Source organism: Pantherophis guttatus, chromosome 1 (assembly GCF_059756535.1).
Source record: "Pantherophis guttatus breed Tessera chromosome 1, ASM5975653v1, whole genome shotgun sequence".
NCBI classification, from domain to species: Eukaryota; Metazoa; Chordata; class Lepidosauria; order Squamata; family Colubridae; genus Pantherophis; species Pantherophis guttatus.
The window spans coordinates 176,023,459-176,048,340 of NC_142063.1; the positions used below are offsets into that span (position 1 = coordinate 176,023,459).

General features: G+C 42.4%; 2 long non-coding RNA genes across 2 annotated transcripts; one reads left to right on the forward strand and one right to left on the reverse strand.

Moving 5' to 3' along the window:
• Nucleotides 1-698: 698 nt before the first annotated feature.
• Nucleotides 699-4,962, reverse strand: LOC148116639 (uncharacterized). Its single transcript, XR_015731204.1, has 2 exons — nucleotides 4,795-4,962; nucleotides 699-1,357 (listed from the first exon to the last, which is right to left on the reverse strand). It is a non-coding gene; the product is annotated as an uncharacterized LOC148116639 (long non-coding RNA).
• Nucleotides 4,963-5,823: 861 nt separating this feature from the next.
• Nucleotides 5,824-24,680, forward strand: LOC117675240 (uncharacterized). The gene is made up of 2 exons (XR_009621546.2): nucleotides 5,824-9,071; nucleotides 24,417-24,680. It is a non-coding gene; the product is annotated as an uncharacterized LOC117675240 (long non-coding RNA).
• Nucleotides 24,681-24,882: the final 202 nt, after the last annotated feature.

Sequence of the window (24,882 nt, forward strand, 5' to 3'; positions counted from 1 at the left end):
AACCATTCTGCAGTCTCCTTTTCCGACTGGAGGGTGGCTGAACTCACTGCCCCCATCTTCTCTTCTCCCTCACTCCCTCGATCTGACATATTTTGAATTTACAGTCCCCTCGGTTTTTGTCCGGGATGACTGGATGTGTCTTCCAGCTTAATGTCAGGTATGCTTCCTTCAGTATCCAGGAAAGAAAACCCCAAACTCAAGCATTTTGAAGAATTTAGTACTTTTACTGAATATGAAAAGATAGCAACCCAGGTAAAGCTGGAAATGAGCAAAACCCGCGAAATAGCATCTACTAAGCTTCTCCCCCCCCCCGTGTCCATTGACCCTCAGCCAATCCAAAGGTCTCCCAAAGGTCAGGTGGCATCACGTCTGGCAACGTCATTCATCAGGAATGTAGGGCAGTTGGTCAGCCAGCCCCTTTTGAAGATTCACTTTCGATTCCTGGGAAGACACGTCCTACAATAGATAAACACCTCCTGCGCCTTCCCCACCCTTTCGCCCCCCTTTTCTAATCCCTCCCCCGTTTCTTATGGCAGCTGAAGCAGGCAAAGCTGAGGCTGACACTCACATTAAATGGTCCTTTCAGTTTGAGTTAAAATTATTAAATTTTCGGAGACAACTAACCTACTCCCTAGTAACTGTAAGAGATACTACCGATTATGCTGTTTTGAATGATTATGATAAACTGATCAAACTCCTCCAAACCACAGTAACTGTCTCATACTTTCATATTATCAAGAGGTTTATAGGTTTCAAGCCTGTTTCAATTATGATTGTCAAGAGGCCAAGAGAGGTCTGAACCAAATTTAAGACTATGTAAAGAAAATTATACTTCTTACCAGATTATGTGATTTATGATATTATAAATAGCAATGTGAATTAATTAGCATCTCTTCTAGCTTCTTTATTTACAGCCATTGTCAGGTATGCTTCCTTCAGTATCCAGGAAAGAAAACCCCAAAGTCAAGCATTTTGAAGAATTTGGTACTTTTACTGAATAAGAAATGATTAACAACCCAGTTAACCTGGAAGTGAGCAAAACGCGCGAAATGCATCTACTAAGCTTCTTCCCCCCCTCGTGTTTATAAATCCTCAGCCAACCCAAAGGTCTTCCAAAGGTCAGGTGGCAACACGTCTGGCAGCGTCATCCATCAGGAATGTCGAGACAGTTGGTCCACCGTCCCCTTTTGAAAATACAGTTTCGATTCCCACGAAGTCCCCTCCTACAAAGACAAACCCCCTCCTGCTCCCTTCCCCCCCCTTTGCTCCATACCTAATCCCTCCCCGTTTCTTATGGCAGCTGAAGCAGGCAAGCTGAGGCTGACATTCGGCCCCCCTTGCAGAAGAGACGTTAGTCCTAAATAAAAGGAAAGAAGAGAGAGAAAAACAGAATATATACAATGATTAGGGTTTATCAGGGTATTTGGTATAGAATTGTTGTAGTTTCTTGGGAGCTCGGACATCCCGTTTATTTACCCATTCAGCCTGAGATAGTGGAAAATGTTTCCAGGCAATCAGATATTGGACTTTACCATGGTGTTTTCTAGAGTCCAAGATTTCCTTAACCTCAAAATGTTGCTCCCCTTCTATGAGAATGGGAATTGGAGGGGTGCTTTGATCAGGCCTTAGGGGAGATGAGTGTTCAGGTTTCAATAAACTAACATGAAATACAGGATGTATTCGTCTCAAGGTTTTTGGCAATTCCAATTCAACTATCACTGGATTAATTAGTCTAATCACACGGAATGGTCCTACATACTTAGGCCCCAGCTTTTTGGACCTCTGGGTGGTTTGTAAGTATTTGGTAGACAAATAGACTTTGTCCCCTACTTTATAAATGTGAGCTGGGGACCTTTTCTTATCGGCTTGCGCCTTATGAGCTCGGTGTGCTTCATCTAACGCCTTGCGAGTCACTGCCCAGGTGCTCTTTAGTTGTTCAATCCAATCCATCAAAGAGGGATTTTGGGGATCATCTTGAGGTAACTCGGGAATGGGTACAAAGTCCTGGCCCGATGCGACCTTAAAAGGGGTGAATCCGGTGCTACTGTGTACAGAATTGTTATATGCCACTTCTGCAAATGGCAACAAGTCTACCCAATTGTCCTGTTGGTAATTTACGTAACACCTAAGGTATTGTTCGAGCACCCCATTGGTTCTTTCACAAGCCCCATTTGTCTGAGGGTGGTGACTGGAACTCAATCCCTGTGCGGAGCCTATCAATTTCAAAAATTCTCTCCAGAAACTGGAAGTAAATTGCACACCCCTGTCAGAAATTATTCTTTTCGGAGACCCATGTAGTCGGTAAATCTGCCTAATAAACAGTTTTGCGAGGGTTTTTGCTGAAGGGATCTTTGAGCAAGGTATGAAATGTACTTGTTTGGAAAACAAATCAGTTACTACCCAAATGACAGTGCAGCCCTCACTGTCTGGTAAGTCCACAATAAAATCCATAGATATTTCCTTCCATGGGGCGTTTGGTCTAGCCACACTTTGCAGTAATCCAGGGGATTTTCCTGGAGGTCTTTTAGCCGAGGCACATACTGGACAGCTAGCCACATATGCCTCTATGTCTTTTTTAAGTGCAGGCCACCAAAACTGTCTTTTAACAAGATGTAAAGTCTTGACAAACGCAAAGTGTCCTGCGGCTTTGGCATCATGAGCATATTTCAATATGGTCGGCCTTAATGTGGTCGGAACATACAATTTCGATCCAACCCAAGCTAGTCCGTCGCGAAGTGTGCATTCATTCGAGTGGATTTTAAACCACTCGTCAGCTTTTAGCGCTTCTCGTAACTTTTCGAGTAAATCCCCCGAGAGTTCTGGATTGGTTTTACTCTGTGCTCTGGTAGTGACAGGTGTTGCCAATTGAGTTAAGGGGATCATCGGTTGAACCACTTCCTTCTTTATGCTGTTGTACTGTGGCAATCTGGAAAGTGCGTCCGCCATGAAATTTTTTCCGCCAGGAAGGTAACGTAAAGTGAAATTGAATCGCTTGAAATGTTGGGCCCAGCGTGCCTGTTTCAGTGATAGTTTGCGTGGAGTTTTTAATGCTTCTAGATTCTTATGGTCAGTCCACACCTCGAAAGGGTGTTTCGCCCCTTCTAAAAATTGTCTCCATGTTAACAGCACCCATCTAACTGCAAACGCTTCTTTCTCCCATATGGCCCATCTCCTTTCTGTCTCGGATAGTTTACGGGATGTGTAAGCACAGGGTTGTAATATTCCATTCTCGTTCTTTTGCAAGAGTATTGCTCCTACGGCGACGTCGCTAGCATCAGCTTGTACTACAAAAGGTTGTTCTATGTCGGGGTGTTTGAGCACAGGTTCAGCTGCAAACAAGCGTTTCAGTTTTTCGAAAGCGGCCTGACAGTCCATAGTCCAGTCTAGTGGTTTCGAGGGTTTGGGTTTTACTTCCCCTTTGGTTTTTAGCAAGTTTGTAATTGGTAGTGCGATTTTCGCGAAAGAGGGGATAAATTGTCTATAAAAATTAGCAAACCCTAAAAAACTCTGTAACTGTTTACGGGTGCGCGGTGCGGCCCATTCCATTACTGTCCAGACCTTTTCCGGGTCCATCTCTATTCCCTCATGCGATATACGATATCCAAGATAGTCGATTTTGTCTTGATGGAATTCACATTTAGAAAGTTTAGCATAGAGCTCAGCTGCTCTGAGTTTATTTAAGACCGCTCGAACCAATCTTACATGGTCGGCCATATTGTCAGAATAAATTAGAATATCGTCCAAATAGACCAACACCCCCTTATATAGGTGTTCATGCAACACTTCGTTGATCAACTGCATGAATACAGCTGGGGCCCCCTGTAGTCCAAAAGGGAGTACTCTAAACTGGAAACATCCCAGTGGGCAATTAAATGCTGTCTTCCATTCATCTCCTTCTTTTATTCTCACTCGGTAGTATGCCTCTCTTAAATCAAGTTTGGTAAAAAAATTTCCCTTCCCTAAATGGGCCAACATGTCCTTCATAAGTGGGAGGGGATAGACATTTTCCACGCAAATGGCGTTCATGTTTCTATAATCAACAACTAATCTGAAGGATCCATCTTTCTTTTCGCGGAACATTACTGGCGCTGCCACCTTGGGTTTGGCTCGTTCGATGAATCCCCGTTCTAAGTTTTTGTCAATAAAATTTCGCAATTCCCCCAGTTCCCGAGGTGTCATGGGGTATATTTTTGGTTTGGGAAGCTTCACCCCTGGGAGTATTTCAATGGTGCAGTCAGTGGCCCTGTGGGGAGGTAGAGCATCCGATGCTTTTTCACTAAACACTTCCTTGAGGTCCAAATATTCCTTTGGAATTTTCTCTTCTCCCTCAATATAGTTAATGGCTACTGCTGCCCTTTCTGGTCTTATGTTGTCCCTTAGGGAGGGGCCTTCCTTTTCCGGAGTAGGTTCTGCCGTACGGATGCGCAGGACCCCCGTTCTCCAATTTACTCGTGGGTTCCATTTACGAAGCCAGGGCAGTCCTAGAATGAGGGGCCTTTCCATGCCAGGTGCTACGATAAAGCTGAGCTTCTCTACATGATTCCCCAACTGCAGTTCAAGGGGTTCGGTCATAAAACTAGCTGGGCCCCCTCCTGCAATCGACCCGTCTAATTGACAAAATGCAATGGGTCTTTTTAAAGTTTTCAATCTCAGTCCCATTTCCTCCACTACTTTGGGGCTAATTATGCACCTAGTGCACGCAGAGTCCAACAGGGCTAACAATTGCGCGTGAGTTCCTGTGGAGGGCACCCTTACTTCTACGGGGATGAGTAAGGGTTCTTCCGTGCGACTCACCCGTTCGTCGGTGTCAGAGTCGGAGTCCGTCTCGCTGTCATCATCGTTGGTCGGAGTTCCCAACTCACCCTGGTTCCGGGGAGTGAACTCAACGACTTCTCCTTTCAGGGCGGTGCCACGGGTTTTGGCGGGTATTTTGTCGCCTTTCTTTTGGCTGGTCCCGGTGGCTTTTGGCGGTGGTATGGAGAAACATTTGGCCACCCGGTGACCCTCCTTCCCACATTTGAAACAGGTGAAGGGCTTTGACTTGGGTTTGGTTTCGGTTTTCCCGCCAGTCATCTTGGGCGGTCCCTTACGGTAGAAAGAGGATGACTGGCCTCCCATTCGCCTTCCTCGGAGTTCGCTCCGTTTCAGCTCGATCTCCACATCCTCAGCTACTATGTACCATCTATCCAAATCATCGGGGACCCCCATGCTCCTGCAGTCTCGATATATCTCTTCATTCAATCCATCTTTGAAGCTCTCCAAAAGAGCCATTTCTGACCAGCCTGTCATATAGGGTGCCAGTTCACGAAATTCTTGGATATACTCTGCCACCGGCCTCCGACCCTGCTGAATGCTCTTCATTCTGAGTCTCGCCTTTCTTTCAGCTAAATGGTCTTCAAAACGCCTTCTAAGGGCCCTCATGAACTGGTTGTAATTTCTCAGCAAGGGGGAGTTGTTATTGTGGAGAACCACCATCCACTCAGCAGCTACTCCCTCTAGGGCATTCGCGACGCCTCTGACTTTTGCCGCCTCTGTTTCGTAGTCCTCCCCCCAGTCCTCCATGTGGTTCCACACTTGGGTCAGGAAAAATCCCAAGGTTTTTGGATTCCCATCAAACTTCCCAGGAAGGGGGGGGATTTTTGGCTTTTTTCGTCTGCGGGGAGGGGCCTGCAAGGCTGGGGTTCTCTGGCCGGCTGCATCTCTCCCTCGAGCTGCCAAAGCCTGGGATGTTCCCTCCTCAAACTCTTCCTCTCCCCCGCAGGCTGTCTCTTCGGCCCCCCCCCCGGGGGCCTGCTTCCCCCTTCTCCACAGGAATTTCAAAAGACTCACGTTTTTTTCTGCTTTCTTCCACATCACGGATAAGCTGCAAGGCTTGATCTATCATGAGGCGTTCCTTGTGCTGTTGCATCCACACTGCCTCTCTTTTCCGGGGTCTGGAAATTGTCACTCCCCGGGGTTCTTCTCCCCAGTCCGGCAGTCTCCCCACACCTTTTGACCATCTGGCCTCCTCCGTCTCCAGACGAAGTTTTTCTAACCATTCTGCAATCTCCTTTTCCGACTGGAAGGCAGTTGAACTGGCTGCCCCCATTTTCTCTTCTCCATCACTCCCCCGATCTGACATGTTTGGATTTACAGTCCCCTCGGTTTTGGTCCGGGATGACTGGTTGTGACTTCCAGCTTAATGTCAGGTATGCTTCCTTCAGTATCCAGGAAAGAAAACCCCAAAGTCAAGCATTTTGAAGAATTTGGTACTTTTACTGAATAAGAAATGATTAACAACCCAGTTAAGCTGGAAGTGAGCAAAACACGCGAAATGCATCTACTAAGCTTCTTCCCCCCCTCGTGTTTATAAATCCTCAGCCAACCCAAAGGTCTTCCAAAGGTCAGGTGGCAACACGTCTGGCAGCGTCATCCATCAGGAATGTCGAGACAGTTGGTCCGCCATCCCCTTTTGAAAATAGTTTCGATTCCCACGAAGTCCCCTCCTACAAAGACAAACCCCCTCCTGCTCCCTTCCCCCCCTTTGCTTCATACCTAATCCCTCCCCCGTTTCTTATGGCAGCTGAAGCAGGCAAGCTGAGGCTGACAGCCATAGATAATCCTCCCAAGATTCTATTATAATTCCCATCCCAGTCATCTTATCAGGGAGATGGATACACCAGTGGTGAAATCTAAAATTTGTTACTACCGGTTCTGTGGGTGTGGCTTGGTGGGGTGGGGGGTAATGTGACTGGGTGTGTGTGGCCATTTTTTTTTTACTTTTAAAACCATTTTTTTCAAATTTGAAAGCATTTGTAAAAAATGCTTTCAAAAGGCTCTGACGATCCAAGCTGAGTTGCCTGATCGTCAGAGGCATTTAAAAGAAAAAAAGCCTCTGCCGATCAGGCAACTCAGCTGGGATCATCAGAGCCTTTTGAAAGCATTTTTTACAACCTCTTCGCCGAAGAGGTTGTAGAAAAAATGGTTTTAAAAGCCTTTGACAATCCCAGCTGAGGCACGTGATCTTCAGAGGCTTTTCTTTTTACTTTTAAAAGCATTTTTTCAGCTGAAAATGTTACAGAAAAAATGCTTTTAAAAGTAAAAAAAAAAGCCTCTAATGATTGTATGGCTCAGCTGGGCAGGGGGTGGGCAGGGATTTTTGCTACCGGTTCTCCGAACCACCCGCCTCCATTGCTACTGGATCAGGCGATCCAGTCCGAACTGGGAGCATTTCACCCCTGGGATACACCATAAAAACCTTAAGGGTGTTTTTTCAAGCCACAGGAACCTGAAATGCCCATAAGCATAACATATCCAAAGGCACACAGATCAGCCTCAGTATTACAAACCTTCTACTTTGATTAAGGCATACAGTTTATTCTTGCTACTGTTATTTACTGCTAAGGCTCATATCCAGGTATTGAATGGGATTCAATTCGTGCCATATAGCAAGTTGGCAACATTAAAGAAAATCCAGTCCAAATTCTTGAGAAACATTTTCTAGATTCCTCACATCATCCTAAATAAGATGCCTCTCAAGAACCAGAAATCACTAGGTTTGAAGCTGGAGTTTGATTATCTTTGACTGAAATTATTACATAGTTGAGATGGATTAGCTCCTTTAAACTATAGTAGGCAATTCTGACTCCATGTGGAAATTATATTACTTTTCTTCAGATGGTCTTTTGAAGTTGATTGGAGGAAGCCAACTCAATTTTGAAGCAAAGGAGTTTAGGTGTAAAAGGGAATTAGATTAAGGAGCTGTACCCCAGGATGTCTTCACTAACAATCAGTTTCCAATTTAAACCAGACAATTATGTGGACAAGATCACCTTCTGAAATTCAGAATTTTATACCTTTGCACTAGAGTAACATGTCATGGGCTTTTGCATTTTCAATGCAATTGGTAATGATAATAGTAATGATAAATCAAACAATGTTACAATTAATTAATCATGAAGTATTTTGTTCAGCAAAGCTTGGCAAACAAAGAAAATGCAATTTTCAGGTCTACTTTCCCCAAAAGTTACATAGTAGGCATATTGCAAAATTTGGATGTCCGTTATTTTTCTTTCAGGTACTCTGTTGTAGATCTTGAGTCAGCAGATCAGATGAATGAGGGAAGGATGCTTAAAGGAAATATTTTTGTCTTTGACTTGTCTTAAAACAGAGGAAATATTTCCTGTATCTTCTGCTAAAGATATTATTCCATGAACAGTGGAACACAAATAAAAGATAAAAATAAAACATTGAGAAAGATTAAGCTCCTTTTGGTTTTTTAAAAGTGAACACAGTGAAGCATTTATTTTTCTAGGATACATACTTATCAACAACATCCAAAAACAGTCTCTGTAGTTCATATATCATAAAATACTTGGGGAGCTTCTGAACAGTAAAAGTATTTTGGAGAGGGCTGAACGTAAGATCAACACGTTGAACGTGGGCTAAAACAAAGATCAACACGTTGAACGTGGGCTAAAACAAAGCTTATTAATTCATCTGCCAAAAAGTTAAGCTTCCCATAAATTTCTGTTTGTTTATATTGAAATCACCACACTGATTAAACTGCCTTAAAAACATTAAAACGAGCAAACAACTAAAACCTTTTCACTGAGATCAAGCCCCAGACACCCGGGAAAGTCCAGATGGGTTCGGCCGCATTTTCAAGTCCCCAAAGCTTCCTCGCCTTATTCGACCGGGTCTGCTCCGCATTAGCAGAAGTTGTCCGGGGCTAGAGACCAGGTGATCGATCAATGCCTCATCACTCGAGATGAACCCAGACTCGGCCCTCAAATCAGCACTATAAACTCTTCGGGCGCCCAAACTGGGCTGCTTAAGCTCAGCAGACAGCCAGGTCAGTCCAAGCTCCACAGGCCGCTTCGGGCTTCCCTCGCTCCCTCCCGCCGCTCCGCTACAGGCGCAGCGCGACAAAGCGGAGAGGGGAAATGGAGATTGTTCTCTGCGCGCAGCAATTGGCTAACAGGGCGGGAGAGGCGTGGCGTCCTTGTCAGGCTTTCCCGGCAAAGTGAGCGCTTTGGACGATTTCGCTGCGCCGGAAATTCTGCTTGACTCGAGGGCCAACGGCGGACGAGGTAAAATTATGCCCGGTGCAAAACAAGCGGCGCGTCCTCCCTGCTTTCCAAGGTGATCTCGGGGTTACGTAGCGTACAGATCACCATGGCAATCTCCAGACGGCAGCCCTACGAGAGGGGAATGTGGGAGAGCCCCGGAATTGACCTTTCTGGCCAGCCTCTGGGAGCGCGACATTCTGGTGGGTGCGAGAAAGGGGAGGGCGCTTGCAAACCAATCGCAAGAAACAGATGGTGGTAGCGAAAGGCGAGCGCTGAGCTCGGAAGCCCACCGGGCTCCCACTCATCCGGCTGGGCTGCAACGGGACAGGAGCCACCCGGCTTAATGCGTTCTTGGTTTAACGGAATACTGAACTGCTCTTCCGCACCCTCTGCCAGATTAGGCGATTTGCAGCTCTGGTGTTCCTCCTTAAGCAGCCTCTGCAACACCTTCTCCCGCACCGTCTGCCTCCCAAATGAAAGGTGTCGCATGAAGCAAACTTCATTCAGCCTGGGGAAAGGGATAGATAATCTAGAGGTAGATAATCTAGATTTTATCGTATTGCCTTTTAGCCATTAATAATGAATTTATACAAGTTCTTATCCATTTAACAGCACTTATAGTTATGAAGTGATTTCACTATGAAAAGGAAAAAAAAAGAGAGTTGGAATGTGCGTAGGCATACATGCCTCACCTATCAGTGCCTTCTTTTTCTGGGATCCTGTCGCACAGCCCAGGAGAAGCTTTTTCAAGGAACATTTACATTCTGTTCTTCAAATTCAGATTGCTGCATAATATTTAATTAACTTTTCCCTAAAGGCACATAGGTTGTTGTTTCACTTAAGGAACATAAAATGAATGCTGTGAAGCATGTTTCAAGCAAAAACAGAATGCTTCAAGGACTTCTTGCCAATTTGTTTGCATTTATGAGTCATCAAATTTACACATTAAATGTAAGTGGCCAAACAGACAGAAAAGCAAAGGAAATGCTGACATTTAATGTAAAATCACAGGTAGAACAATTAACCAGTGGAATGGCTTGCCTCTGTGAGTGCTCCAACACTGAGGTTTTTAAGAAGAGATTGGATAGCCATTTGTCTGAACTTGTGTGGGATCTCCTGCTTGAGCAGGGGGTTGGACTAGAAGACTTTCAAGGTCCCTTCCAGCTCTGTTATTCTGTTAAATTGATTGTATGTCTCCTTCAGACTTCATTGTATGAATCCTGTGGAAATCATCTTGCTGTCATTTCTACACTTCATAACATAAATCTGTTGTTTGGATTTGTTACAAGGTTTCTGTCAATACAAGAACTATAGAGCCAGATGAGGATTTCGGCCTTTATTTTCCTGTTGAGTGGATAAAAAAGACTGTTCTAAAAACTCTTACAACACATTTAATTTTTGTTGTTGTTGTTGTTAGTTGCGAAGTCGTGTCCAACCCATCTTGACCCCATGGACAATGTTCCTCCAGGCCCTCCTGTCCTCTACCATCCTCTGGAGTCCATTTAAGTTCACGCCTACTGCTTCAGTGACTCCATCCAGCCACCTCGTTCTCTGTCATCCCCTTCTACATTTGCCCTCAATCTTTCCCAGCATTAGGCTCTTCTCCAGTGAGACCTTCCTATTCATTAGGTGGCCAAAGTTTCTGAGTTTCATCTTCAAGATCTGGCCTTCTAAAGAGCAGTCAGGGGTGATCTCTAGGACTGACCGGTTTGATCGCCTTGCAGTCCAAGGGATCCAAGGAGTCTTCTCCAGCTCCATAGTTCAAAGGCCTCAATCCTTTGGTGCTCAGCCTTTCTTATGGTTCAACTTTCACAGCCATACATTGCAACTGGGAAAACTATAGCCTTGACTATACACACTTTTGTTCTCTGCTTTTTAGAATGCTGTCTAGATTTGCCATAGCTTTCCTCCCCAGGAACAAGCATCTTTTAATTTCTTGGCTGCAGTCCCCATCTGCGGTGACCTTGGAGCCCAGGAAAATAAAATCTGTCGTTACCTCCATTTCTTCCCCATCTATTTGCCACGAATTGAGAGGGCCGGATGCCATGATCTTAGTTTTCTTAATGTTGAGTTTTAAGCCAACTTTTGCACTCTCCTTCTTCACCTGTGTTAAGGGAGTCTTTAGTTCCTCTTCACTTTCTGCCATTAAAGTGGTATCATCTACATGTCTGAGGTTTTTGATATTTTTCTTGGCAATCTTAAATCCAACTTTTGATTCATCTAGCCCCGCCTTTCTCATGATGTGCTCTGCATATAAATGAAATAGGCAGGGCAACAGTGCTGGACTCCTTTCCCAATTTTGAACCAGTCAGTGGTTCTGTGTCCAGTTCTCTCTGTTGCTTCTTGACCCGCATATAGGTTTCTCAAGAGACAAGATGGTCTGGTACCAGGGGGGAAATGCTCCTGGTTTGGTCCGGTTCACCTGAACCAGTAGTAAAAGAGGTTACTGGTTAGCCAAACCGGTAGTAAAAAATGTAAAAAAAAAGTTCCAACGATCAGCTGAGCGACACGCAATTGTCTGAACTTTTTAAAAATCATTTTTAGCATTTTTTACTACCGGTTCTCTGGAACCGGTAGTTAAAAATGCTTTAAAAAGTAAAAAAAAAAAAAAAAAAAAGGTCTGAAGATTGCGCATCACTCAGCTGATTGTCAGAACTTTTTTTTTTTTTTACTTTTTAGGCATTTTTTTACTACCGGTTCTCTGGAACCGGTAGTAAAAATACTTTTAAAAAGTTTTTTAAAAAGGCTCTGATAATCACAGCTGTGCTGCGCGATCGTCAGAGCCTTTTTTTTACCTTTTAAAAGCATTATTTTACAATCTATTCGCCCGAATTTGGTGCATGGTGGGCACTACGCATGCGCAGCCAGCGAACTAGTAGTAAACTGGTTCAGATTTCATCACTGTCTGGTACTCCCATCTCTTTAAGAACTTGCTCAAATTTCCTAAGGCCCATTTGACTTCACATTCTAGGATGTCTGGCTCAAGTGACCATCCCATCGTGGTTATCAGGGACATTAAGCTCCTTCTTGTATAGTTCTTCTGTGTAATTTTGCCACCTCTTCTTAATCTCTGCTGCCTCTGTTAGGTCCCTGCCATTTTGGTCCTTTATCATGCCCATCTTTGCATGAAACGTTCCCTTCATATCTCCAGTTTTCTTGAAGAGATCTCTGGCCCTCCCTATTCTATTGTTTTCTTCTATTTCTTTGCACTGTTCATTTAAGAAGATATTCTTATCTCTTCTTGCTATTCTCTGGAATTCTGCATTCAACTGGGTGTATCTTTCTCTTTCTCCCTTGCCTTTTGCTTCCCTTCTTTCCTCAGCTATTTGCAAAGCTTCCTCAGACAGCCATTTTGCTTTCTTGCCTTTCTTTTTCTTTGGGATGGTTTAGTTGCTACCTCTTGTACAATGTTGCCATAGTTGCCAGAACTCTGACCATAGTTCTTCAGGCACTCTGTCTATCAGATCTAATTCCTTAAATCTATTTGTCATCTCTACTGTATATTCATCAGGGATATGATTTAATTCATACCTGAGCGGCCTAGTGCTTTCTCCTACTTTCTTCAACTTAAGCCTAAATTTTGCAACGAGAGCCACAGTCAGCTCCTGGTCTTGTTTTTACTGACTGTATAGAGCTTCTCCATCTTTGGCTGCAGAGCACCTAGTCAATCTGATTTGAATGGTTTGCCTTGGATTCGATTCATTATAATTATATAATTCATCAATTATAATGTCTTCAACTAGTCCAGCATAAACCATTATTTCATCATTTATTCTTTGCAAGCATCCATACCGTAATATATCATGGATTATTCTTTTAATCTTTGGATTAGTTAAACATTATCAATTCTTGTTGATGAATTGTGACCTAACCATGCTATAAATAAGAAAACAAATAAATAAAGGGGCAGGTAACTAAATATTTTACCTGGGTTCTAAGCTCTGAAGACTTAATTACAAAGCTGAGGTAGATGCCATGAAAAGAATCCTTTTTCTACAACACAAATTTAGAAACTTCTTTTGTAAAAGCTTCCACGTACAGTCAGGTCCAGAAATATTGGGACATCGACACAATTCTAACATCTTTGGCTCTATACACCACCACAATGGAGTTGGAATGAAACAAACACAATGTGCTTTAACTGCAGACTGTCAGCTTTAATTTGAGGGTATGTACATCCAACTCAGGTGAACGGTGTAGGACTTACAGCAGTTTGTATATGGGCCTCCCACTTGTTAAGGGACCAAAAGTAATGGGACAATTGGCTTCTCAGCTGTTCCATGGCCAGGTGTGTGATATTCCCTCATTACCCCAATTACAATGTGCAGATAAAAGGCCCAGAGTTCATTTCAAGTGTGCTATTTGCATTTGGAATCTGTTGCTGTCAACTCTCAAGATGAGATCCAAAGAGCTGTCACTATCAGTGAAGCAAGCCATCATTAGGCTGAAGAAACAAAACAAACCCATCAGAGAGATAGCAAGAACATTAGGCGTGGCCAAAACAACTGTTTGAAACATTCTCAAAAAGAAGGAATGCACCGGTGAGCTCAGCAACACCAAAAGACCTGGGAGACCATAGAAAACAAGTGTGGTGGATGACCGAAGAATTCTTTCCCTCGTGAAGAAAACACCCTTCACAACAGTTGGCCAGATCAAGAACACTCTCCAGGAGGTAGGTGTATGTGTGTCAAAGTCAACAATCAAGAGAAGACTTCAAAGTGAATACAGAGGGTTCACCACAAGATGTAAACCATTGGTGAGCTTCAAAAACAGGAAGGCCAGATTAGAGTTTGCCAAACAACATCTAACAAAGCCTTCACAGTTCTGGAACAAGATCCTATGGACAGATGAGACCAAGATCAACTTGTACCAGAGTGATGGGAAGAGAAGAGTATGGAGAAGGAAAGGAATTGCTCATGATCCTAAGCATACCACCTCATCAGTGAAGCATGGTGGTGGTAGTGTCATGGCGTGGGCATGTATGGCTGCCAATGGAACTGGTTCTCTTGTATTTATTGATGATGTGACTGCTGACAAAAGCAGCAGGATGAATTCTGAAGTGTTTTGGGCAATATTATCTGCTCACATTCAGCCAAATGCTGCAGAACTCATTGGACGGCACTTCACAGTGCAGATGGACAATGACCCAAAGCATACTGCAAAAGCAACCAAAGAGTTTTTGAAGGGACAGAAGAGGAATGTTATGCAATGGCCAAGTCAATCACCTGACCTGAATCCCATTGAGCATGCATTTCACTTGCTGAAGACAAAACTGAAGGGAAAATACTGGTTGGTACTGGCTTCCCGGGAGGTTACACGAGGCTGGCTCCAGGGTGTTATCAACGCTTCGCTGAGTGAGGGCCACTTCCCCGCTGCCTTGAAAGAGGCGGTGGTGAGGCCTCTCCTCAAGAAGCCGTCCCTGGATCCGGCAATATTGGCCAACTGCCGTCCTGTCTCCAACCTTCGCTTCATGGCGAAGGTTGTTGAGAGTGTGGTCGCGCGACAGTTCCCACAATTCCTGGAGGAAACATCTTATCTAGATCTGTTCCAGTCGGGTTTCAGGTCTGGGCACAGCACAGAAACGGCATTGGTCGCGTTGGTTGATGATCTCTGGAGGGCTCGGGACAGGGGCTGCTCCTCTGTTCTGGTCCTGTTAGATCTCTCAGCGGCTTTTGATACCATCGACCATGATATCATGCTGCACTGGCTGGAAGAGTTGGGGGTGGGAGGCACCGTGTTGCGGTGGTTCTCCTCCTTTCTCTCTGACCGGTCGCAGTTTGTGTTGGCAGGGGGGCAGAGGTCGACCTCGAGGCTTCTCATCTGTGGAGTGCCACAGGGATCGGTCCTCTCGCCCCTTCTGTTCAACATTTATGTAAAGCCGCTGGGCGAGATCATCCGTGGCTGATGACACCCAGCTGTACATCTCCACCCCAGGCCACCCCAATGATGCCCTTGAAGTGATGTCCCAGTGCCTGGAGGCTGTGCGGATCTGGATGGGGAGGAACAGGCTCAAGCTCAACCCTTCCAAGACTGAGTGGCTGTGGCTCCTGGCATCCCGATATAGTCAGTTGACTCCATCACTGACTATTGGGGGCGAGTCTTTGGCCCCCACAGAAAGGGCTCACAATCTGGGAGTCCTCCTGGATATGCAGCTGTCCTTGGAGGAACATCTGACAGCTGTAACTAGGGGGACCTTTTGTCAGGTTCGCCTGATTCGCCAGTTGCGGCCCTTTCTTGATCGGGATTCCCTGTGCACAGTCACTCATGCCCTCGTCACCTCTCGCCTTGACTACTGCAACACTCTCTACATGGGGCTCCCCTTGAAGAGCACCCGGAGGCTCCAACTGTTCCAGAATGCAGCAGCGCGGGTAGTGATGGGAGCAGCATGGTGCTCCCATGTAACACCGCTCCTGCACGAGCTGCACTGGCTCCCAGTGGTCTTCCGGGTGCGCTTCAAGGTGTTGGTTATCACCTTTAAAGCACTCCATGGCATCGGGCCTAGCTATCTTCGAGATCGCCTGCTGCTACCAACGACCTCCCATCGTCCCGTGCGCTCCCACAGAGAGGGCCTCCTCAGGGTGCCATCAGCCAATCAATGTAGGCTGGTGACTCCCAGGGGGAGGGCCTTCTCTGTGGGGGCACCAACCCTCTGGAATCAGTTGCCCCCAGAGATAAGGAGAATCCAAGACCTTAGTGCCTTCTGCCGTGCCCTTAAAACCCACTTTTTCCAGCAAGCTGGGCTGGCTTAAGAAGAAATTTTAAATGTTTTAATTGGTTTGTATTTTTAATTTTGGGCCAAATTTATATATATTTTAATTGTTTTTAATATTTGTATTTCATGTTTTTTAATTCTGGCTGTACACCGCCCTGAGTCCTCAGGGAGAAGGGCGGTATATAAATTTAAAAATAAATAAAATAAATAAATAAAATGCCCCAAGAACAAGCAGGAACTGAAGACAGTTGCAGTAGAGGCCTGGCAGAGCATCACCAGGGATGAAACCCAGTGTCTGGTGATGTCTATGCGTTCCAGACTTCAGGCTGTGATTGACTGCAAAGGATTTGCAACCAAGTATTAAGAAGGGAAAGTTTGATTTATGATTATTATTCTGTCCCATTACTTTTGGTCCCTTAACAAGTGGGAGACACATATGCAAACTGCTGTAAGTCCTACACCGTTCACCTGAGTTGGATGTACACACCCTCAAATTAAAGCTGAGGGTCTGCAGTTAACACACATTGTATTTATTTCATTCCAACTCCATTGTGGTGGTGTATAGAGCCAAAGATGTTAGAATTGTGTCGATGTCCCAATATTTCTGGACCTGACTGTATATTTGTTAAATAGTCCAACTTGACGGACTATTTAACTTGAGGGGATGTCACAGGGAAGAGATGGTTGATTTATTCTCCATACTGTCTGAGGGCGGGACAAGAAGCAATGGGTGGAAGCTCATAGAAGGAGATTCAACCTGGAACTAAAGAGGAATTTTCTGATAGAACAGTGAAATTATTTTGAGATTTGGAGATATTTGCCTATCACCTATATTTTATGCTACTGCTTTTTCTGTTGTCCCTTATGAGCTTGTCTTGGTTTTACAGCTTTCTAGGGGACACGGAGGCTCAGTGGCTAAGATGCTGAGCGTGTTGACCAGAAAGGTCGGCAGTTCGGCGGTTTGAATCCCTAGTGCTGCATAACAGAGTGAGCTCCCCTTACTTGCCTCAGCTTCTGCCAACCTAGCAGTTTGAAAGCATGTAAAAATGCAAGTAGAAAAATAGGGACCACCTTGGTGGGAAGGTAACAGTGTTCCATGCGCCTTCGGCATTTCGTCATGCTGGTCACATGACCATGGAGACATCTTCGGACAGTGCTGGCTCTTCGGCTTAGAAACGGAGATGAGCACCGTCCCATAGAGTCGGGAATGACTAGCATGTATGTGTGAGGGGAACCTTTACCTTTACCTAAGGCTGCTTTGGTGGCCAATTAGGAGCTGTGTTTGAGTTATGCACTATGAAAGAATAGTGTGTTTTGTTTAAAGAAGAGCATTACACTTGGCAGAAAACATCGAACATGGAAACCCAACATGGCTGAGGTTGTTGGACCCAAGAACTAAAATTGTTGTATAAATTACTAAGCAAATATATTCTCATTTTGGGGACCTTGAGAATTGGTAGTCTTTTTTTTTAAAAAAAAAGTTTTTTATTTTTAAACAAAACATAAAAACATCCATCATCCATTCCAATTACAAGTAGTGTGTTGGTCGGTTACAAATCTTTTCTGCTTCATCTCATATTCATCATTACAAATTCTCTAATTTCTCGTATTATCAATCTAACATATATCTTTATATCTTTATTCTCATTTATCATTCATTTAACAATGGCATTTTTATCTCATTAAAATCATTTCCATAAATTGTATTATAACATCTATTTCATATTTCATTTCCATGTTTCCATCTAGCCATTGATAAAATAAATCCCATATCTTATGGTATTGTTTATCTTCCTGTTCTCTAATTTCAAATGTCAATTTGCTCATTTCAGCACATTCCATAATTTTCCTAATAACTTCATCTTTTTTGGGTATTTCCTCATTTTTCCAATTTTTAGCAAACACAATTCTAGCCGCTGTCAATACATTCACAATCAGGTAACTCAATTCTCTGTTATATGTTACTGGTAAGATCCCTAATAAAAAAAATCTCTGGTTTGAAATCAATGTGCTTTTTAATCATTTTTTCCAACCATGTGTGGATTTTGCTAAAGCATTCTACGCAGAATTTCTCAAAGAGAAAGAAATGGAATCCAAGAAGGCAGAGCAAATAGTAGAACTCCAAGAAGAAGAACTAGTAATGATTGAAAAAGCAGAAGGAGCAGTAGGGGGTATTGTGGAATACAAAGAACAACTTGAGCCGAGATCTACTAGAGCAGCAAATCCTTCTTATAAAATATGAACATGGAAGAGAAAAAATTGATTTCAATAAATATAAATGGACTTAATTTAGCTATTAAAAGAAGAAAAGTATTTCATAAATTAGAGAAATTAAAGTTTGATATAATTTGTTTGCAAGAAGTACACATTAAAAAGCAACATGAACAGTTACTGGTGCAGTCAAAACTAGGGAAAATTTTTACTTCATTGCCACAATGTAAAAAAAGGGGAATTGTCTTATACATTAGAAACACAATTCCAGCTGAGCAAATATACGAAGATGATGAGGGAAGAATTTTGATGGTGGAAATAATAGATAATAATATGAAAATACTCTCAATAGCAATATATGCTCCAAATAACAACCAAGACGACTTCTATAAAAAGCTACATAAGAAAATAATTGAACTGGACTATGAAAATATTTGCATGATGGGAGACTTTAATGGTATAGTGGATGAGAAATTAGATTATAAACCGCATAAGGCAATAAAACACAGTAGAAAGATACTGCCGAAATCTTTTTTTAAGATGACAGAGGAAATAAATCTAAAAGATACATGGAGAGAAAGAAATGCAAAAAATAGACAATACACTTTCTTTCTGACAGACATTCATCTTGGTCTAGATTAGATATGATTTGGACAACAATGGAATTGACTTCGAATATAGAAAAAATTGAAATAGAAGCAAATACCTGGGCAGACCATAATCCCGTGACAATGAAATGGAAAGGACAAAGACCTTCGTACCTTTCGTCGCGTCCTAAAAACATTATTATTCCAACAAGCAGGGCTGGCCTAAATAATAATAACATTTTACTATTTTAATGGGTTGTTTTATTAGAGTTCTTTCGCCAATTTATTTAATTGTTTTAAATTGCTTTTAATTTTTATATTGTCATGGTTTTATTTTTGGCTGTACACCACCCTGAGTCCTTCGGGAGAAGGGCGGTATAGAAATTCAATTTTAAAAAAAAAGAAGAAGATCTAGATAGACTTTAAATAATACTGTTTTTTTAAAAAAAAAGACTGTGCAGAAAATGGAGAAAATTGGCTTTTTTCTTTAAAGAGAATCGAAAAGAAGACACATTGATGCAAAATACTTGGGATACAATGAAAGCCTATGCCAGAGGACTGATAATCAATTATACAAGAAAAAGAAATAATAAGAAAAGACAAGCCTATAAAATATTAGAAGATGATTGTAATAGATTTGTAAAGGAACTTCAAAAATCCCCACAAAAGAAAGACCTTAAAATAAAAATGGATACAATAAAACATAAAATGGGATTAATGGAGAAAGAAGATCTAGCACAAAAAATTAGAAGTGCTAAACAGAATTATTTTGAAGATGCTAATAAACTAGGTAGATGGTTAGCATATAAATTGAAAAAAGAAAGACAATCAAGAAAAATAACACAGCTAATGGATGACCAAGAACAAATTAGATTTGGGAATAAAGAGAAGAAAGAAATTATACAAGATTATTATAGAAAACTGTATGAACAAGAAAATATAGAAGAGGAAAATATTAAACAATATCTGCAAAAGACAAATTTACCTCAGATTTCAAAAGATACTGAAGAAATGCTAGAAAGAAACATAACAATGATGGAATTAACAGAAGCAATTAAAAAACAAAAGAATGGGAAGGCGCCAGACCCGGATAGATTGCCAGCAGAATATTATAAGACACTACGGGAATCATTGAGTCTCCCGTTGTTAGAAGTTATGAATGAAGTTATGTTAAAGAAGAAAATACCCAAGTCATGGTCAGAAGCATATATTACATTTGTTCCAAAGAAGAATACTGATTTACAACAAATTAAAAATTATAGACTTATATCCCTGCTAAATTCAGACTATAAATTTTTTGCTTCAATATTGGCAGAAAGATTCAAAAGATATTTAAACAACTTTATACACTGACCAAAATGGATTTCTGCCAAGGAGACAGATTAGAGACAATATGAGAATAGTTCTGGACACTTTGGAATATTACGAGGCCCACCCTGAAAAGGAAATGGCCTTGATATTTCTAGATGCACAAAAAGCCTTTGATAATGTGAATTGGCAATTTATATTATTGCAGCTGGAGCAGATGGGCTTCGGTAGAAAATTTATTCAAGCAATAGAAGCTATATACTATAAACAAACAGCAAAAGTAATGATCAATGAAGAATTGACAGAGACTATTGAGATAAAAAAAGGTACGAGACAAGGTTGTCCACTGTCCCCTCTGTTGTTTGTATTAACACTAGAAGTGCTAAATAGAAAGATTAGAGAAGAAAAAGAAATAAAAGGAATGAAAATTTGAAAGGAAGAATATAAACTACAAGCGTTTGCAGATGACCTGGTTTTTATTATTGAAGAACCATTAACATCAATAAATAAATTGATAGATAAAATAGGAGAATATGGAAAAGTAGCAAGTTTGAAAATTAACAAAGATAAAACGAAGATTCTGACCAAAAATATGTTAATAAAACAAAAAGAAGAATTGACAGAGATATCAAAGATGCAGGTCACAAACAAAGTGAAATATTTGGGGATATATTTGACAGTAAGATGTAGCACACTTAAAGAAAATAACTATAATAAACTCAAACAACAGATTGGTACAGATTTGGCGAAATGGGAGAATTTACAATTATCATTGATAGGGAGGATATCAACTATTAAGAGAATATATTGCCTAGAATTTTATATTTGTTCCAGACAATCCCAATTAGATTGGGAAAAGATTATTTTGAAGAACTGAGAATTGATAGTATTAAATGCAAAGAAATCCTATTCATAATTCAGACTGCAGAAAACCTTTTCTTGAATTAATTGAAGTTATTTTTTGGAGAAAGCATAAAATAGCACCTTAGGATGGGGTTTAGAATTGAAATTCCAACAAGACTTTGAATTGAAAAGTTAGGTAGGAGAACGGAAGTAAGTATAATATATGTGTATCTTATCATTCCTTAGACTCCATGTTGCTCATTTTAAATTTCGGGTAACATATTTAAATGTGTAAAAATAGTATTTTTGCAAATATACATGTGCATAACCCCTTAAAACTGTTTTGCTGTTTTTTATTTTTCAGAAGGTAAGTAATATAGGAATTAAAATCTAGTATATGATACAGGCAGTCTCATAGCCCTCTTGTGTCTCTTCAGAGGTATCATATATTGTTCACAATTAAATAGATCACTACTTACAATAGATTTATATATTATCTATTGCATTTACAATATTTACATTGCATGTAAGTTTAATTATTATTCACAGGTATTATTAATTCAATGTTATTATTAGTTCAATTTATATGCCGCCTTTCTCCGGAAACTCAGGGCGTCTTACATTGCATTAAAAAAAAAAACTATTATAAAAACATTTAAAAATTAAAACATTAAAACCCATTCACACCATTCATGGCCGGATCTCACAAGATCGCAACAGCGAGATCAACGGCCCCAGGCCTGCCGGAAAAGCCAGATCTTCACCGCTTTTTGGAAGGCCAATAGGGTGGGGGTGGTCTGGACCTCAGGAGGTAACTGGTTCCAGAGAGCTGGTGCAGCCACAGAGAAGGCCCTCCCCCACGGGCCCGCCAGCCGGCATTGTTTAGCTGACGGGACCCAGAGGAGACCAACTCTGTGGGATCTTACTGGTCGCTGGGAGCTATGTGGTAGAAGGCGGTCTCGAAGATAACCTGGCCCTGAGCCATGTAGGGCTTTAAAGGTAATAACCTGTTGCCAGGAGACCAATAGGGAGCCAGTGCAGCTCGCGGAGAATTGGTGTAATGTGGGTGTATCTAGGTGCACCCACAATAGCTTGCGTTGCTGCATTCTGGACCAACTGTAGTGTCCGAACACTTTTCAAGGGTAGCTCCATGTAGAGCGCGTTGCAATAATCTAACCGTGAGGTGACAAGGACATGAGTGACTGTGAGGAGAGCCTCCTGATCCAAGTAGGGTCGCAATTGGTACACCAGGCGAACTTGTGCAAAGGTCCCCCTAGCCACAGCTGTCAGATGTTGCTCTAATCTTAGCTGTGAGTCTAGGAGGACACCCAAATTGTGAGCCCATTCTGAGAGGGACAATTTCTCCCCCCCCCCCGAACTAAGGATGGACAATCAACATAGTCTTTAGGAGGCAATACCCACAGCCATTCAGTCTTGTCTGGGTTAAGTCTGAGCCTGTTGACTCCCATCCAGACCCTCACAGCCTCCAGGCACCGGCACATCACATCCACTGCATCACTGAATTGACGCAGGGTAGAGGTATACAGCTGGGTATCATCAGCGTACTGCTGATATCTCACCCCGTATCATCGGATGATCTCACCCAGTGGCTTCATGTAGATGTTAAATAGGGGAGAGAGGACCGAGCCCTGAGGCACCCCGCAAACTAGGGGCCTAGGGGTCGACCTCTGTCCTCCTACCAACACCGACTGTGACCGACCAGAGAGATAGGAGGAGAACCACCGTAACACGGTGCCTCCCACTCAGGGTGGATAAAAATCAATGATTTTTTAAAAAAAAAATCAAAAAAATCAGATTTTTTTGATTTAAATCGGATTTTTTCGATTTTTATCGAATTTTTTTAATAAACTTTTGTGGTAAAAATCTATCGTAAGATAGTTTTCTATTTAAGATACATAAATAATTTAGTTTATTCAGCATGAAATGGAGCTTAGTTATGTAGCATGAGGCTGTAAATTCTGCAACACTGGGACTATCGGTGAGTCAACAGTGGGTCAAAGGAGTAGCAGAGATGACAGTTGCTCTTTAAAAATTATGATTTAAATCGAGTTGATTTAAATCAAGCCTTTTTACTAGTGATTTAAATCAACTCGATTTAAATCAAATCCACCCTGCTCCCACTCCCAACTCCCTTAGTCATCCCAGAAGGATACCATGGTCAATGGTATCGAAAGCCGCTGAGAGGTCAAGTAGCATCAAGATGGAGGAATGACCCCCGTCTCGGGCTCGCCAGAGATCATCCATCAGTGTGACCAAAGCAGTTTCCGTGCTGTAGGCAGGCCTGAAGCCAGACTGAAAAGGGTCCAGATAATCCGTTTCATCCAATGACCACAGGAGCTGAAGTGCCACCACTTTCTCTACAACCTTTCCCACAAAGGGTAGGTTGGAGACTGGACGAAAGTTCTTTAATTCTGCTGGATCCAGGGAAGGCTTCTTGAAGAGGGGCCTTACAACTGCTTCCTTCAATGGTTGCGGGAAGGACCCCTCTCTCAAGGACGCGTTAACTAAAGCCTGGAGCCAGCCTCGTGTCACCTCCCTGCTGGCCGAGACCAGCCAGGAGGGGCACGGGTCCAACAAACAAGTGGAGGAACTCATCGCCCCTGCAGCCTTGTCCACTTCCTCAGGAGTCACAGGCTCAAACTCATCCCACACAATAGGACTAAAACCTGCCCCCGTCATCTCGGTCAGAATTGCCCAATCAGAGTCCAGGTCCATCCGAATCTGAGCGACTTTATCCGACAGAAACTGCAAAAATTCCTCAGCTCTACCCTGCAAGGGCTCCTCCACTCCCCCTAGGTAGATCTTGACTTATAACCATTCATTTAATGAACAAAGTTATGGCTGTTGAAAAAAAAAACTTACAACCGTCCTTGCACTTATGACCATTGCAATGTCTCCACTGTTGTATAATCAAAATTCAGGTGCTTGGCAACCACAATGTATTTATGACAGTTGCAGCATCCTCAGGTTGCGAGGTCCCTCTACCTTTACCTTCCTGCAGCAAAAAAAAGGTTGGGCACAACTCACTTAACTACCACATTACTTAGTGAAGGAAGTTCTAATCCCACTTGGTCATAAATCAAGGATTATCTATACAATACAACTATTCTTTTCCGCTACTATAGAATTCTGAATTCACAGAATTATACAAATAATTGTTAACTGGGTGGGGAATGTAAGAAGAAACACTTGCAGAATGTCACAGGTGCTAATTTCTATCTCATCCCTCATCTGTTTCAGCAGACTGGCTTATAACTTTCAAGCAAAACATTTCCTCCTTCAACAAACCAAGCACAATTAAATGGACAGTCAGGCTTCCTTCATGCAGCTCTTTTACAGAAGACAGAATAATAGAGTAGGAAGCAACCTTGGAGATCCAATCCCTGCTTGAGCAGGAGACCCTATGCCATTCCAGACAAATGGTTGTCCAGTCTCTTCTTAAAAACCTCTAGTGATGGAGCACCCACAACTCCTGGATCCACTGTTGATCCACTGATTAATTGTTCCCACTGTCAGGAAATTTCGCTGTTTGATGTCACAGGATGAATTCAAGAATGCTATTTCCCACATTTCCCCCCACTAAGGAAAGTGTATGGATGTGATGGATGTAATAAATAGGAATGTTATTGCTCTATTACAATGCAAGCATAAAGTTAACTCTCCCTCCCTCCCTCCCTCTCACAGGAAAGGAGCTGGAAAACCAAGAGAATATAGAAGTAGGTGAGAAGAAGGAGGCAAGAAAAGCAAAGTTCAAGTGAAAAAGAAAAGAATGGAAAGAAACATGAAGGATCTTGAAAGATAAAGACTTTGATGACCTTGGACAAGCTAAGGAATCACTCTGTAATTAAGCACGTAGTACCACTTTAGAGAAAAAGAGCTGATACCCTATATTAATTGTTCATAAGCTGTTATTGTGAATTAAAAGGTTTGACTGGTTCTTTGAGTTAATGATAGACATAATTTTTTTTTATTCTTCATAGCAACATATCAAGTACTTTTTCTTCCTCCTATATTCCCACAACAACAACGCTGAAGTGAGTGGGACTGAGAGAGAGTGACAGTCTCCTAGAACTGGCTCTCCTTGTGTGGTGTGATATGATATTTCCTCCTTGCAATATCTCTGATATGATACTACCTGGAAGAAAACAAA